Raw genomic sequence first — 13,385 nt, forward strand, 5'->3', positions numbered from 1 at the left:
AAGTTATAAATGTACATTGGTGGAGATGAGTCGAGGACTCTGATTGAGATGATGGATCTCTGTATACTGAAAATGCTTTTTGAAAGCCACTGAGATAATGTTTTTACTGAGATTATGCAACACTATGCACCCGGCAAGGACGGTGGTTAATCCCACTTACATTGAGATATGACGTCTGAGGCAAGAGTATCTCACTCGCATCCCTTCGGATCTATGGGCGTGCAGGCGCCGGTACCTGGACAGTGATTCGGGCAATATATCTCAGGGGTTTCCATATAAGAAATCCGAAGGGCGACATCTCCATGGAAATGTGTCGGGTTGGCAGTTGAATCGACAATGTGATATCACAGCCAGTAGGACAGGCATTCATCATATGCATTTTCTATCTGCTTGTTTGCTTTGCCGATTTGTAATTGTATGCCTAATTGAATAACATGCCTAATTGCTATCTGAATTAATTGCCTTATATGCTTTTACTTGTGAATTACTTGTATTGTTATTAATTCTGTTTTCTACTGGGATTGAGGAGGTTTGGAAGATGGTGGCGATGGGATTGCATGGAGGATAGGTTGGTGAAGGCTGTGGGACAGCGGTGTTTGGTTAGAGTAGAAATCCCTTAAGATAGATCACCTGGTTTATTGATGATAAGGTTTATATTATGCTTAATTGTTTTTGAATGCTTTAAGTTTGAATCTTGTGATGGATATGGAGCTTAGGATTGCCTTTGGCATCCCGGGGTCTTATATCCTACATCACTGGGCACTGTTACCATACTGAGAACCTCCAGTTCTCATACCATATTTCTGTTTTGTTTTTCAGATGTAGGTCACAACCCACCTCGGTAAGTTATTTTGGATGGTGACAGAAGCGGAGGATTATGGATTCTTTTGGAGTCTTTTTGTTTAAACTTGTTTATACATCTCTCTTTTGTATTTTGTTTAGCCTAGAGGCTTGTATTATGAGAGAAAAACTTGTATAAGCTATTTTTAAACAGTCAGAATTCGGTATGGTTTTGTATACCGGTATATGGCTAGCCAGCTTAAACTCCGCGAGTCGAGGCTAGTTTCCTATGATATTATATAATAATATATTGTTATGTCTCATCTGTTTCTTGTGCCTTAAGATAGTAGCTTCGTTAGTACGTTTTGCGCTTTTGAAATCCTATTTTTGAGCTATATCTTTCATCGGGCTTCTAGATTATTGATAAACCACTATTTTATTGTTTATATTGTGTTTAATTGTGTGGTTTTATCATGATCCTTACCCACTTATTCATTAAATTAGCATGCAATTATAATTCCTTCCTGAATTTATTACATGTTTGAAAACTGCTTCCTAGAGACTTTAATTATGTATTTTTAATTCTCCTTTATTCCATTCGATGCCGTGATCTGTGTGTTGAGTGTTTCAGACTTTACAGGGCATGAATGAGTTGGAGATTGGAAAGGAAGCTGGCAGAAATGGAAGAAACACAAGAATTTGAGGAGATAACTAGCGAGAAGTGACGCGGTCGCATGGCTCACGCGACCGCGCGAAGGAGAGCAAATCGCAGTGACGCGGCCGCATGGCTCACGCGGCCGCGCGGATTGGAAAAGCTAAAGCGACACGGTAGCATGGACGACGTGAACGCGTGGCAAGGAAAAGCGCGAATGACGCGTCCGCATGGGTGATTCGATCGCGTGACATGTGCGATCTGCATAATCTGCAGAACTCGCTGGGGGCGATTTTGGACCTTATTTCGACCCAGTTTTCGGCCCAAAACAGCAGACTAGAGCTAGAGAACATGCAGAAACAAAGGACAACATTTATTCTACACAGTTTTCAGTTTTAGATCGAGTTTTACTCCTCCTCTAGGTTTTTTTTCTTTAGTTTTTAGGATTTAATTTTCAATTGGTCTTAGCATTGGAACATTGAGAGGAGTTAGTCCTTTATCAAGACTTCGTCATTCTAGTTCATTCTCTTAACTTGGTTTTATTATTCCATGTTCTTTGCTTTGCTCAATTTTGTCAATTGAATACTTTTATGATTATTTAATACAAGGGTTATTTCTTTTATTTTAATTCATTTTAATTTCCAATAATCATGTCTTCTTTTAATTCCTTTTCATGTGTTATGGATTTATTATTTACAATGAGCGAGTAGTTCCCTCATTTGATGGGGAGTTGATTGAAAGGAACTCTTGAGTTGGAAGGATTGAAAGAAAATTTGTAATTGGGTTAACTGTTGGATTGCTATCTAGTCACTAACACCAATCCCTTTGAACTAAGTGGGTTGCCACTCGTGAACAGATCTAGCATTCCAACTCGTTTGACTTTCCTTTACCCAGTAAAGGATAACTAAACAGAACAACCATTAATTATCAATTAATCTTGAAATCATTCCATCAATAATAGAGATTTCAACTAATCAACTCCCACTCAAGGCTTTTACTCATATTATTTAATTTTCTCAATTTAATTTTCCATCTACTTAACTCAATTTCTTTGGAAACATCTGATTAATAAAATAGCACACTTTTCTGCAACTCGTTGGGAGACGACCTGGGACTCAAACTCCCAGTAATTTTTGCTTTAAATTCTCTGTGATATATTTCTAAATTGATAGGCAGATTTTCAGTGAGTTAAGAACTATACTTACAACGTAACTATTTTAATAATTTTTAATTCACCAATTTCTGTGCTCCGTCAATTTTTGGCGCCGTTGCCGGGGAGTTGCAATAGAGTGCTAAAGTTATTAATTAGAATTTACTTATTTGCATTTTATTTTATTGTTTTTACTATGAGCTGCATGTTTCTTTCATCAAATGACGCGTTCACTACCTGACCCCAACTTGCCAATATTCGATCCTGAAATTGAAAGGACTATTTCACGAATAAAGCGAGCTAAGCGTCGGTTAGTCCTCTCTGAGGACGAATCTGAAACGTCAGTTGAGGAAGAAACCAGCCCCTGTTCTGCTAATTCGGTTGTTTTACGTGCAGGAGACATGGCAGCTAGGAGAGTTACCATCTAGGAGGAAGGAGCTCCTGATTTTACGATGCAACCGTTTCAAGCACATCATCCAGCGGTAGCTACAGTTTTTGAAATAAAGACCGCACTGCCAAATTTGATGCCCAAGTTTCATGGCTTACCTGCTCAAGAGCCCATCAAGCACTTGAGAGATTTCCAGGCAGCCTGTTCCGCTGTCAGGCGTGATGGTACTGATGAAACTTCAATTTTGCTGAAAGCTTTCCCATTTTCTCTTGAGGGAAAGGCAAGAGAATGGTACTACACTCAACCTCTAGCAAATGTATCCAACTGGGATACACTCAGAAAGGAGTTTTTGGAGAAATTCTTTCTATCTGAAGTTACTGATAAACTGAGGAAGGATATTTCCACAATTGTTTAGGATGACAATGAGTCTCTCTTTGAATACTGGGAGCGCTTCAATAATCTTCTGGAAGCATGCCCCCACCACAGGATTGATAAGATGGTGTTACTCAGCTATATCACACAGGGTATGAGGCCCCAAGATAAGACCACATTGGAAAGTGCCAGCAATGGGTCTATGAAGAAGTACAAGACCACTGATGAAGCATGGCAATTGATCAGTGATTTAGCTGAATCTACTAGGAACCACAGGAAAAAGCAAGGCCGTTCAAAAGCCGTTGTAGAAGTATCCTCTAACAGAGAGACTGCGGCTCTAGCTCAGAGTATATGTGAGATGACCAACTTGCTGAAGCAGATATAATTGAATCAACAATAAGCTCAGCAAGCTCAACCTCCTCCACCACAGCAAAACCAACAACTAGTCCCACAGAGAGTTTGCAGAATCTGTGCTGATTATAGCCATTATACTGATGAATGCCCGCAACTCCAACAAGAAGACAACATGGTGGCATCCACTCATAACTTCTATGACCGCCCCAACCAAGGGTACAATCAAAGTGGAAACAATAACCATGGATGGCAGGACAATTCTAACCAGAATTGGAGGGACAACAATAACAGAGGAGGCAGAGATAATGAGGGAAATCAGAGGTGGAATAATAACAACAACAGAGAGCAGAATCAACCTTACAGAGCACCTCACCTGAGGCAAAACCAAGGACCACAGCACAATCAACAGCAGAGCTCTCAATTCAGTCATTCTTCTTCATCTCCTAATGAAGAATTACTATAATCTTTTGAGCGAAGACAACAGACCATGGAAAATAACATCATGAATTGTATTGATGCCAGTCTGAACGGTCTGACCTCTACTTTGTAAGCTCTTGTCTCACAGATTGGAGCAATGCAAAATTCCAGTAACCAACCTTCAAGCTCCACTGGAATCCCCTCTCAACCATTACCCAATCCAAAGGGAGGCATTAATGCCATCACCCTAAGGTCCGGAACCATTCTGCAGGAGAGGAACCAGGAGGAACTAAGCCCACCAGAACACGCCTCAGCTGAAGAGGTGAAAGAAATAGAAGATGTTGAGGAGGAAGAGGACATACAGGACATAGCTGAAGAAGAAATAGCTCAACCACAAAAGGAAGCACCATAAGGTGCAGACACTACAGAAAACACTACTCCTATTCCATTTCCACAACTTGCAAGGAAGCCTAAGAAGTAGCTGGAACCCGATCCTAAAATGGTAGAAATATTCAAAAAGGTCGAGATAACTGTTTCTCTTTTTGATGTTATTCAGCAAGTACCTAAATATGCAAAGTTTCTAAAAGATTTGTGTATTCATAAAGACGAAATTAATGAATTAGAAACTATTCCTTTAGGTAGTTCCATATCTGCTTTAATGGGAGGATTACCTGAAAAATGTAGTGATCCAGGTCCTTGTATAGTTAACTGTACTATTGGTGGTGTAGTAATTTATGATTGCATGTGTGATTTAGGAGCATGTGTTAGTATAATGCCTTTGTCTATATATGATATTTTGAGGCTCCCTCCCTTAAAAAGGTCGGTAGCTCGTTTTGTGTTAGCAGATAAAAGCATATTACAGTGGCTGGAGTTGCTGAAGATGTTTTGGTGAACATTAAAGGGCTTACATTTCCCACTGATTTTTATATCTTGGAGATGCCCCATAATGATTCAGATAAGCCATCATCAATCCTACTTGGAAGACCATTCCTGAAGACATCAAAATTCAAATTGGATGCTTTTTCAGGAACATACTCCTTTGAAATAGATGGCCGCATAGTAATCTTCAATCTGAATGGAGTCATTGACAACCCTCCAGAAGATCATTCTATCTTCCAGTGTGATGTCATAGATGAAAGTGTAGCTGAAGTTCACAAGGAAGAGTAAGAAGAGAGGCACACTGGACAAGGTCCAAGTGTGGGGACCCTCTTAACTGACAATGAGGGCACTTCGTCATTTTCACAAGCTCCAGATAATCCAGAGCCTGCCCATGATCAGAAGTTAGAATTGAAACCCCTCCCTCCACATCTCAAATATGCTTATCTTGAATATGAGAAAAAGTTTCCAGTTATCATTGCAAGGGAACTTACTTCTCAACAAGAAGAGCAGTTACTTGATGTGTTGAGAAAGCATAAGAAGGCAATTGGGTGGAGTTTGGCATACATAGTAGGAATCAACCCTCAAGTATGTGAGCACAGAATATTTTTAGAAGAGGGAGCAAAACCTGTCCGTCAACCCCAAAGAAGATTGAATCCCACCATCTTGGAAGTTGTCAAAAAGGAAGTGACCAGACTATTGGAAGCAGGTATCATATATCCCATTTCAGACAGTGAATGGGTAAGCCCAGTACAAGTGGTGCCCAAGAAGTCTGGAGTCACTACAGTGAAGAATGAGCATGAAGAGCTCATAGCAACTAGAGTTCATAATGCTTGGAGAGTCTGCATTGATTACAGGCGTCTCAACCAAGCTACCCATAAGGATCACTACCCACTTCCATTCATTGATCAAATGCTAGATCGCCTGTCAGGTAAATCACATTATAGCTTTTTAGATGGTTACACGGGTTATTTCAGATTCATATAGCTCATGAGGATCAGGAAAAGACCACTTTTACATGTCCTTTTGGGACGTATGCTTACAAGAGAATGCCCTTTGGCTTGTGCAATGCGCCAGCTACTTTCTAAAGGTGCATGATGAGTCTTTTCTCTGACCTTATTGAGGATTGTATGGAAGTTTTTATGGACGATTTTAGCGTTTATGGTGATTCTTTTAGCCTTTGCTTAGATGGATTATCTAGAGTGTTAGATAGATGTGTTAATACAAACCTTGTATTAAATTTTGAAAAATGTTACTTTATGGTAAAACAAGGGATTGTATTGGGACATGTGGTATCTAATAATGGCATTTCTGTAGACCCAGCAAAGGTGAATGTTATTTTTAGTTTACCTTACCCCTCTTCTGTGAGGGAAATTCGTTCGTTCCTTGGCCATGCAGGTTTTTACAGGAGATTTATTAAGGACTTTAGTAAGGTAGCACTTCCCTTATCCAGATTACTGCAGAAGGATATTGAGTTTGAGTTCAGTGAGGATTGCAAACAAGCGTTTGATAAGCTGAAGACTGCTCTGACTCAAGCTCCAATTGTGAGAGGACCAGACTGGAGCCAGCCGTTTGAAATCATGTGCGATGCTTCCAACCATGCAGTAGGAGCAGCGCTGGCTCAGCGTGAAGGTAAGGATCCTTTTGTTATTGCTTATGCGTCTAAGACTTTAGACACTACCCAGTCCAATTATACTACTACTGAGAAAGAGCTTCTTGCTATTGTTTTTGCTCTGGATAAATTTCGAGCTTATTTACTTGGTACTAGAGTAGTAGTGTATTCGGACCATGCAGCTTTAAAGTACCTACTAGCTAAAAAAGAGTCCAAACCAAGAATTGGATACTGCTGTTACAAGAATTTGATTTAGAAATAAAGGATAGGAATGGTAATCAGAATTTAGTGGCAGACCACCTAAGTCGCCTTGAGCATATTAAGGATGATTCTACTCCTATAGATGATAATTTTCCTTTTGATAACCTGCAAGCAGTATCTGAGGTAGTCCCTTGTTATGCACCTGTAGCTAATTATTTAGTTAGCCGCACATTTCCTCCAAATTTTTCTAAGCATCAAAGAGACAAGCTGAAAAGCGAGTCTAAATATTATATATGGGATGACCCGTATTTATGGAGATGTGGCGCTGACCAAGTAATTAGACATTGTGTGCCTCAATCAGAATTCCAGTCCATTTTAGAGGCCTGTCACTCATCTGAGAGTGGAGGACATTTTGGCCCTCAAAGAACAGCTAGAAAGATCTTAGACTATGGATTCTGGTGGCCTACTCTTTTTAGAGACGCTGCGGAATTTTGTAAATCTTGTCTCCCATGCCAGAAATTTGGTAATATATCCAGGAAGGATGAGATGCCTCAACAAATTATGCTTTTCTGTGAAATTTTTGATGTTTGGGGCATTGACTTCATGGGTCCATTTCCAAATTCTACTGGATATTTTTATATATTGTTAGCTGTGGATTATGTTTCCAAATGGGTGGAAGCAATTCCTACCCGTACTGATGATGCTAACACTGTTGTTTCCTTTGTGAGAAACCATATTATATGTCGCTTCGGATCACCACGAGCAATCATGAGCGATCAAGGCACCCATTTTTGTAACATGAGACTAATAGGATTAATGAAGAAACATGGGATAATTCATAAAGTTGCAACGGCTTACCATCCCCAAACTAATGGGCAAGCCGAGGTGTCAAACAGAGAAATTAAGCGTATCTTACAAAAGATAGTAAAGCCTCATAGAAAAGACTGGAGCACCAGGCTACAAGATGCACTCTGGGCATATAGAACAGCATACAAGACACCCATTGGGATGAGTCCTTTCCGCTTAGTTTATGGAAAAGCTTGTCATCTCCTAGTTGAAGTAAAGCACAGAGCCTTTGGGCAGTTAAGGAGTGCAACATGGGAATTGAGAAAGCCGGAGCTGAAAGGAAGTTGCAACTGCAGGAACTAGAAAGCCTTCGCCTAGAAGCTTATGAGAACTCAAGAATATACAAGGAGAAGATGAAGGCTGTACATGATCAACACATCATGAAGAAAGAGTTCCAACCTGGGGATTTCGTCCTCCTTTACAAATCTCGACTAAGGCTCATGCCAAGTATGTTGAGATCACGATGGGAAGGTCTATACAGAGTAGAGAAGGCCGAACCGTACGGAGTTTATCACCTAAGCCATCCTTCAAGCTCTGAACTTATTAAAGTTAATGGACAATGCCTGAAGCTATACCATGGCGAGAAGATGCAGAGAAACAAGGAGCTTGAGATCTTCCTCTTGGAAGATCCCCACATAGCAGAAGATTGAGCTAGTGGAGCGTCCAACTTACGGACGTTAAAGCAAAGTGCTAGTGGGAGACAACCCACCATGGTATGATCGTTCTTTTCTTTATTTTTAGTTTCTCCTATTCAATAACTCTTCTCTTTATTAGTACTTTCGTGCATCTGTATTTACATGTTTCTATTTTTCATAAAAAAAAAAATTTCGCTACGCGACGCGATCGCATCAGCGACGCGTCCGCATCGCAAGGAGAGTAAAGAAAAATAAAAATGAACAGAGAGTCACGTTGGAGCGTGGCTGACGCGTCCGCGTCTCATGGGGATAATGGCCTCCCACGCGACCGCGTGCCCCACGCGACCGCGTGCCCCACGCGGCCGCGTGCCCTGAGTTTTCGACGTAAAAAGGGTGCACAATGAAATATTGTGCGAGAGTGGTGCTGGAAGCACAATCCTTATCACGCGACCGCGTTGCCGACGCGGCCGCGTCATCCATTTTCTGAAGCACACTCACGCGATCGCGTGACCCACGCGATCGCGCCACTCCAATTTTGGCAAATAAATTAATTTGAACAGAGAGTTGTGCTGGCGCGAGGCTGCACTCGCGCCAGAAGCATAACATGGGTCACGCGACCGCGTGACTGACGCGATCGCGTCACCATACTTGAAGCGCATCCACGCGAACGCGTGCCCCACGCGGCCGCGTCGCATGCGCCGCACAGCTCAACCTAAAATTGCCACATATCTTATCTTTCTCTCCTCCAAATCCTAATTTTTCTTTTCCCTCCTTATTTCTTCCTTCTCCCTTCTTCCTTCTATCTCACCTATCACTCTCTCTCTCTCACCTCCATTCCCAAGGTTCTATTTTCTTCTTCCTTCTTTTCTTTTCTATCATTTTTATTATTATTTTATATGTTATTTTTTTCTTTTCTTCTTCTTTTCATTATTCCTATTTTCTTTCTTCTTCTTTTCCTTTTTACATGGTGTTAGAAATTTATTTGAGTCATTTTTCCTCATTATATGCTTGTGGATATTTGTAAATTGTTTGGCAATTATATATTTATTTCTTTAAAGAGTTGCTTGCATGTTAACTTTAATACTTTCTTTACCTTATTCACCATGCATGCTATGTGTTTATGAAAAAGCCCCTATGGCATTAGGCACTTCTCTCTTATACTCTCTACTATTTAATGCTTGCTTTTTCATAAATTCTCTTTACTATTGTATTAATTGAATTTAATTGTCAATACAAACATGGTAATTTATTACAAGTAATGCTTGGTCTATGCTACTCATGCCCTTTTCTAGCATGCCAATAAACACCTTGCATCCACTTATCTTTCGATGCACTGGCTATTTTTCATTGGTGGCTTTTCACATGTACTCGAGAGCATGTGTTAATATCAATTACATCCTAATGTGCATCCATCACCACTCTTCTGTTCTCTTCCTTGCTATATATCAATTTGAATTTAATTTACTTTCTCCTCCCTTTTTCAGGATGGCCACCAAGAAAGGAAGGGAGAAAGCAACTCCTAAACCCCCAGCAAGAAGAGGAACTAAAAGAGCATTAGTGGCAGAGCCATCTTCAACCGCAGTCAAGCCCTCAACAAAAAGAGTTAAGAGGATAATAAAGGTTGATGAAAAGGAGAAAGCTTTTCCAGCAAAGGACACTGCGCGATTTCCCAATCGCTACTGTGAGCAGATGTTCCCTATCCTAGCAGAAAGGAACTATAACAATGAATACCTTCTTATCCTCCCGTCCAATATTGCTACCTTTGTTGAGCCGCAAATTGAACGAAGACAATGGGATTTCCTACGGAGACAGCCAAGGCAGGTCAATCTTTCTTGGGTAGTTGACTTCTACTCTAACTTCTACATGCCGACCCTGCAGTCTGTTTATGTCCAGCAGAAGCAAGTTCCCATTACATAAGAGGCCATTCAGCAAGCTCTGAGTCTTCCCCCTATTCCAGAAGGAATGGAAGCCTTCCAAGAAGCCGCACTTAAGCGCCAGAGGTAGTAATTTGACTGGGACTCCGTTCTCGGAGTTATCGCCTTACCTAGCAGCCGTTGGATCTACGGATACCACCGTACCCGCCCTAAAGGAATCTTGGCTTCGGCACTTACCTTAGAGGCTCGCGTATGGGCACAGATCATGTCCCATTACGTCTTCCCGAGCACTCATGAGTCCTCCTTCACTGCGGACATGGCTGTTCTACTCTGGTGCATCCTTACAGACCAACCTCTGAATCTCTCAAGACATATCCGGAATGCTCTGGGACACGTACAAATTACGATCAACTTACCTTTCCCTGCCTTGGTCTCAGATATTGTCTCAGCAGCCAGAGTCTCCTACAGAGCTAGGGACACCAAAGCCGTGCTTCCACGGGATGATCAGTATGTCCCTAACGGGAAATACTTTAGACTTTCAGCAGCCACTACAAGTCTTCCTACTGCTCCAGTTGAAGATAATCCTTCTTCAATACCACAAGCACCTACAACTGATGAATTGCTCCAGCAGATAATCAAAAAGTTGGATCGGCAAGAACACAAAGCTAAGTTAAGAGAGCGCCGTAACAACCGAAGATTCAAACACCTCAGGGAGCTACTTAGAGGAGATTGCAGAGACTCAGACACCCCGGAATCCACTTCTTTTACCAGCACAGGGAGCCATGACGGTCCCGATTGTGGAGATACTGCTACCAGCCCACCCCTGTTCCTGACAGATGGCATTGCAGACGGTGCAAAGACTTAAGTGTGGGGAGGTCGGTCAGTACCTGACTTCCGGAGGTAATTTCTCTTCTCTAGCACCAATAATTAGGATATTTTAGTTAGATTTTCTTTCTTTTATAGAATAGAATAAATTGCATAGGTTAGGATAGTTGCATGCATGTTCTACTTGATTGAAAAGACAATAAGTTTCTTCTAAAACTCTATCTTTGGAACAAAATTTCACTAATTTTTCAAAATTTTTATGATAAATTTGCTTGAGTTGTATTTGGAACATGATGTTTGAGCTAAAGAACACACAACCTGTGAAAGATTTGAGCCTTTATGTATGGTTACATTATTTAACCATAATTATTTCATTCTTGTGTGCTTACCTCTCTATGATTGTAATCTGTATTTTGTTTTATCTTATATGTCCAATATTTATTATATTTGCATGCTTGCACATGATTGAGGCCATTATTTGTTTAAACTCACTTATCCAAATTAAGCCTACCCTTTTCAATTACCTTTGTTAACCACTTTGAGCCTTTAAATCCCATTTATTCTATATTTTACCACATTACTAACCTTAAGCTAAAAAACAATTGTGTATCCCAAATTGAATCTTTGGTTAGCTTAAGATAAAATTGTGTGTGTGCTAGTTAAGTATGGGAAATTGTGGGAACAAAAGTTGTTAAGGGAATGTGTCATGAGAATTTAATGGGAATTTGGATACCTACTCATGTGAAACTATAAGAATTAAAAATCTATGTGCATTGATAAGCTATATTTATTTTTAATGTCAAAAAAAAATTTATTATATATATATATATATATATATATAATAAGGGGATAAAATTACCCCAATGATGAATTAAGAATTAAAAAGATCAATGCACATATGATAAAATCAAAATAAAAAGTTGATACATGAGTATGGATTGAAAAAGGAAATTCTGGGTAGCTAGGTATGAATTCTGAGATTACATTAAAAATATACAAGTTGGGTTGGAGTTTGGGTTAATTGAAGATTCAATTTATCAGCTCACTTAACCAAATGTATATCCACATCCTCACCTTGGCCCCATTACAACCTTGAAAAGACCTCATGATGTTTGCATTGGTATATTAACTGTTGTTGATTGGTTAGGAGAAGAACAAAAGTTAGAGAGCATGATTAGAGAAGGATAGAGTGATTACCCTATACACTAGAGATTAGAGCGTACATACATTATCAGTGAGGGTTCAATGCTTGAATTTCCATGTTCCCTGCTTTCATAGGCTATCCTCTTGCATTTTTATCTGTTTTACTGTATAATGAGAGAATTAGTGGAATTTGATTTGTAATTGTTTTGAAGAGCTTATTTACTTTTGATCAAGTGGACAAGAATCATATAGTTACATTTATTTATATATATATAGGATTGCATTGCATTTCATGAGTTTCTACATGTTCATACTTATCTACTTTATCTCCTTCAATTAAGCATGAGGACATGCTAATGTTTAAGTGTGGGGAGGTTGATAAACCACTATTTTATGGTTTATATTGTGTTTAATTGTGTGGTTTTATCATGATCCTTATCCACTTATTCATTAAATTAGCATGCAATTATAATTCCTTCCTGAATTTATTACATATTTGAAAACTACTTCCTAGAGACTTTAATTATGTATTTTTAATTCTCCTTTATTCCATTCGATGCCGTGATCTATGTGTTGAGTGTTTTAGACTTTACAGGGCATGAATGAGTTGGAGATTGGAAAGGAAGCTGGCAGAAATGGAAGGAACACAAGAATTTGAGGAGATAACCAGCGAGAAGTGACGTGGTCACATGGCTCACGCGACCGCGCGAAGGAGAGCAAATCGCAGTGACGCGGCCGCATGGCTCACGCGGCCGCGCTGATTGGAAAAGCTAAAGCGATGCGGTAGTATGGACGATGCGAACGCGTGGCAAGGAAAAGCGCAAATGACGCGTCCGCATGGGTGACGCGATCGCGTGACATGTGCGATCTGCATAATCTGCAGAACTCGCTGGGGGCGATTTTAGACCTTATTTCGACCCAGTTTTCGGCCCGGAACAGCAGACTAGAGCCAGAGAACATGCAGAAACAAAGGACAACATTCATTCTACACAGTTTTCAGTTTTAGATCGAGTTTTACTCCTCTTCTAGGTTTTTTTTCTTTAGTTTATAGGATTTAATTTTCAATTGGTCTTAGCATTGGAACATTGAGAAGAGTTAGTACTTCATCAAGACTTCGTCATTCTAGTTCGTTCTCTTAACTTGGTTTTATTATTCCATGTTCTTTGCTTTGCTCAATTTTGTCAATTGAATACTTTTATGATTATTTAATACAAGGGTTATTTCTTTTATTTTAATTCATTTTAATTTTCAATAATCATG

The 13,385-nt window shown here is 39.9% G+C and overlaps 1 pseudogene; it reads left to right on the forward strand.

Annotated features, from left to right (window-relative positions):
- Positions 1–9,768: 9,768 nt before the first annotated feature.
- LOC148556232 (uncharacterized) lies at positions 9,769–11,022 on the forward strand (annotated as a pseudogene).
- Positions 11,023–13,385: the final 2,363 nt, after the last annotated feature.

The sequence above is a fragment of the Arachis ipaensis genome, chromosome B6 (assembly GCF_059453495.1).
Source record: "Arachis ipaensis isolate K30076 ecotype BB chromosome B6, ASM5945349v1, whole genome shotgun sequence".
NCBI lineage: Eukaryota > Viridiplantae > Streptophyta > Magnoliopsida > Fabales > Fabaceae > Arachis > Arachis ipaensis.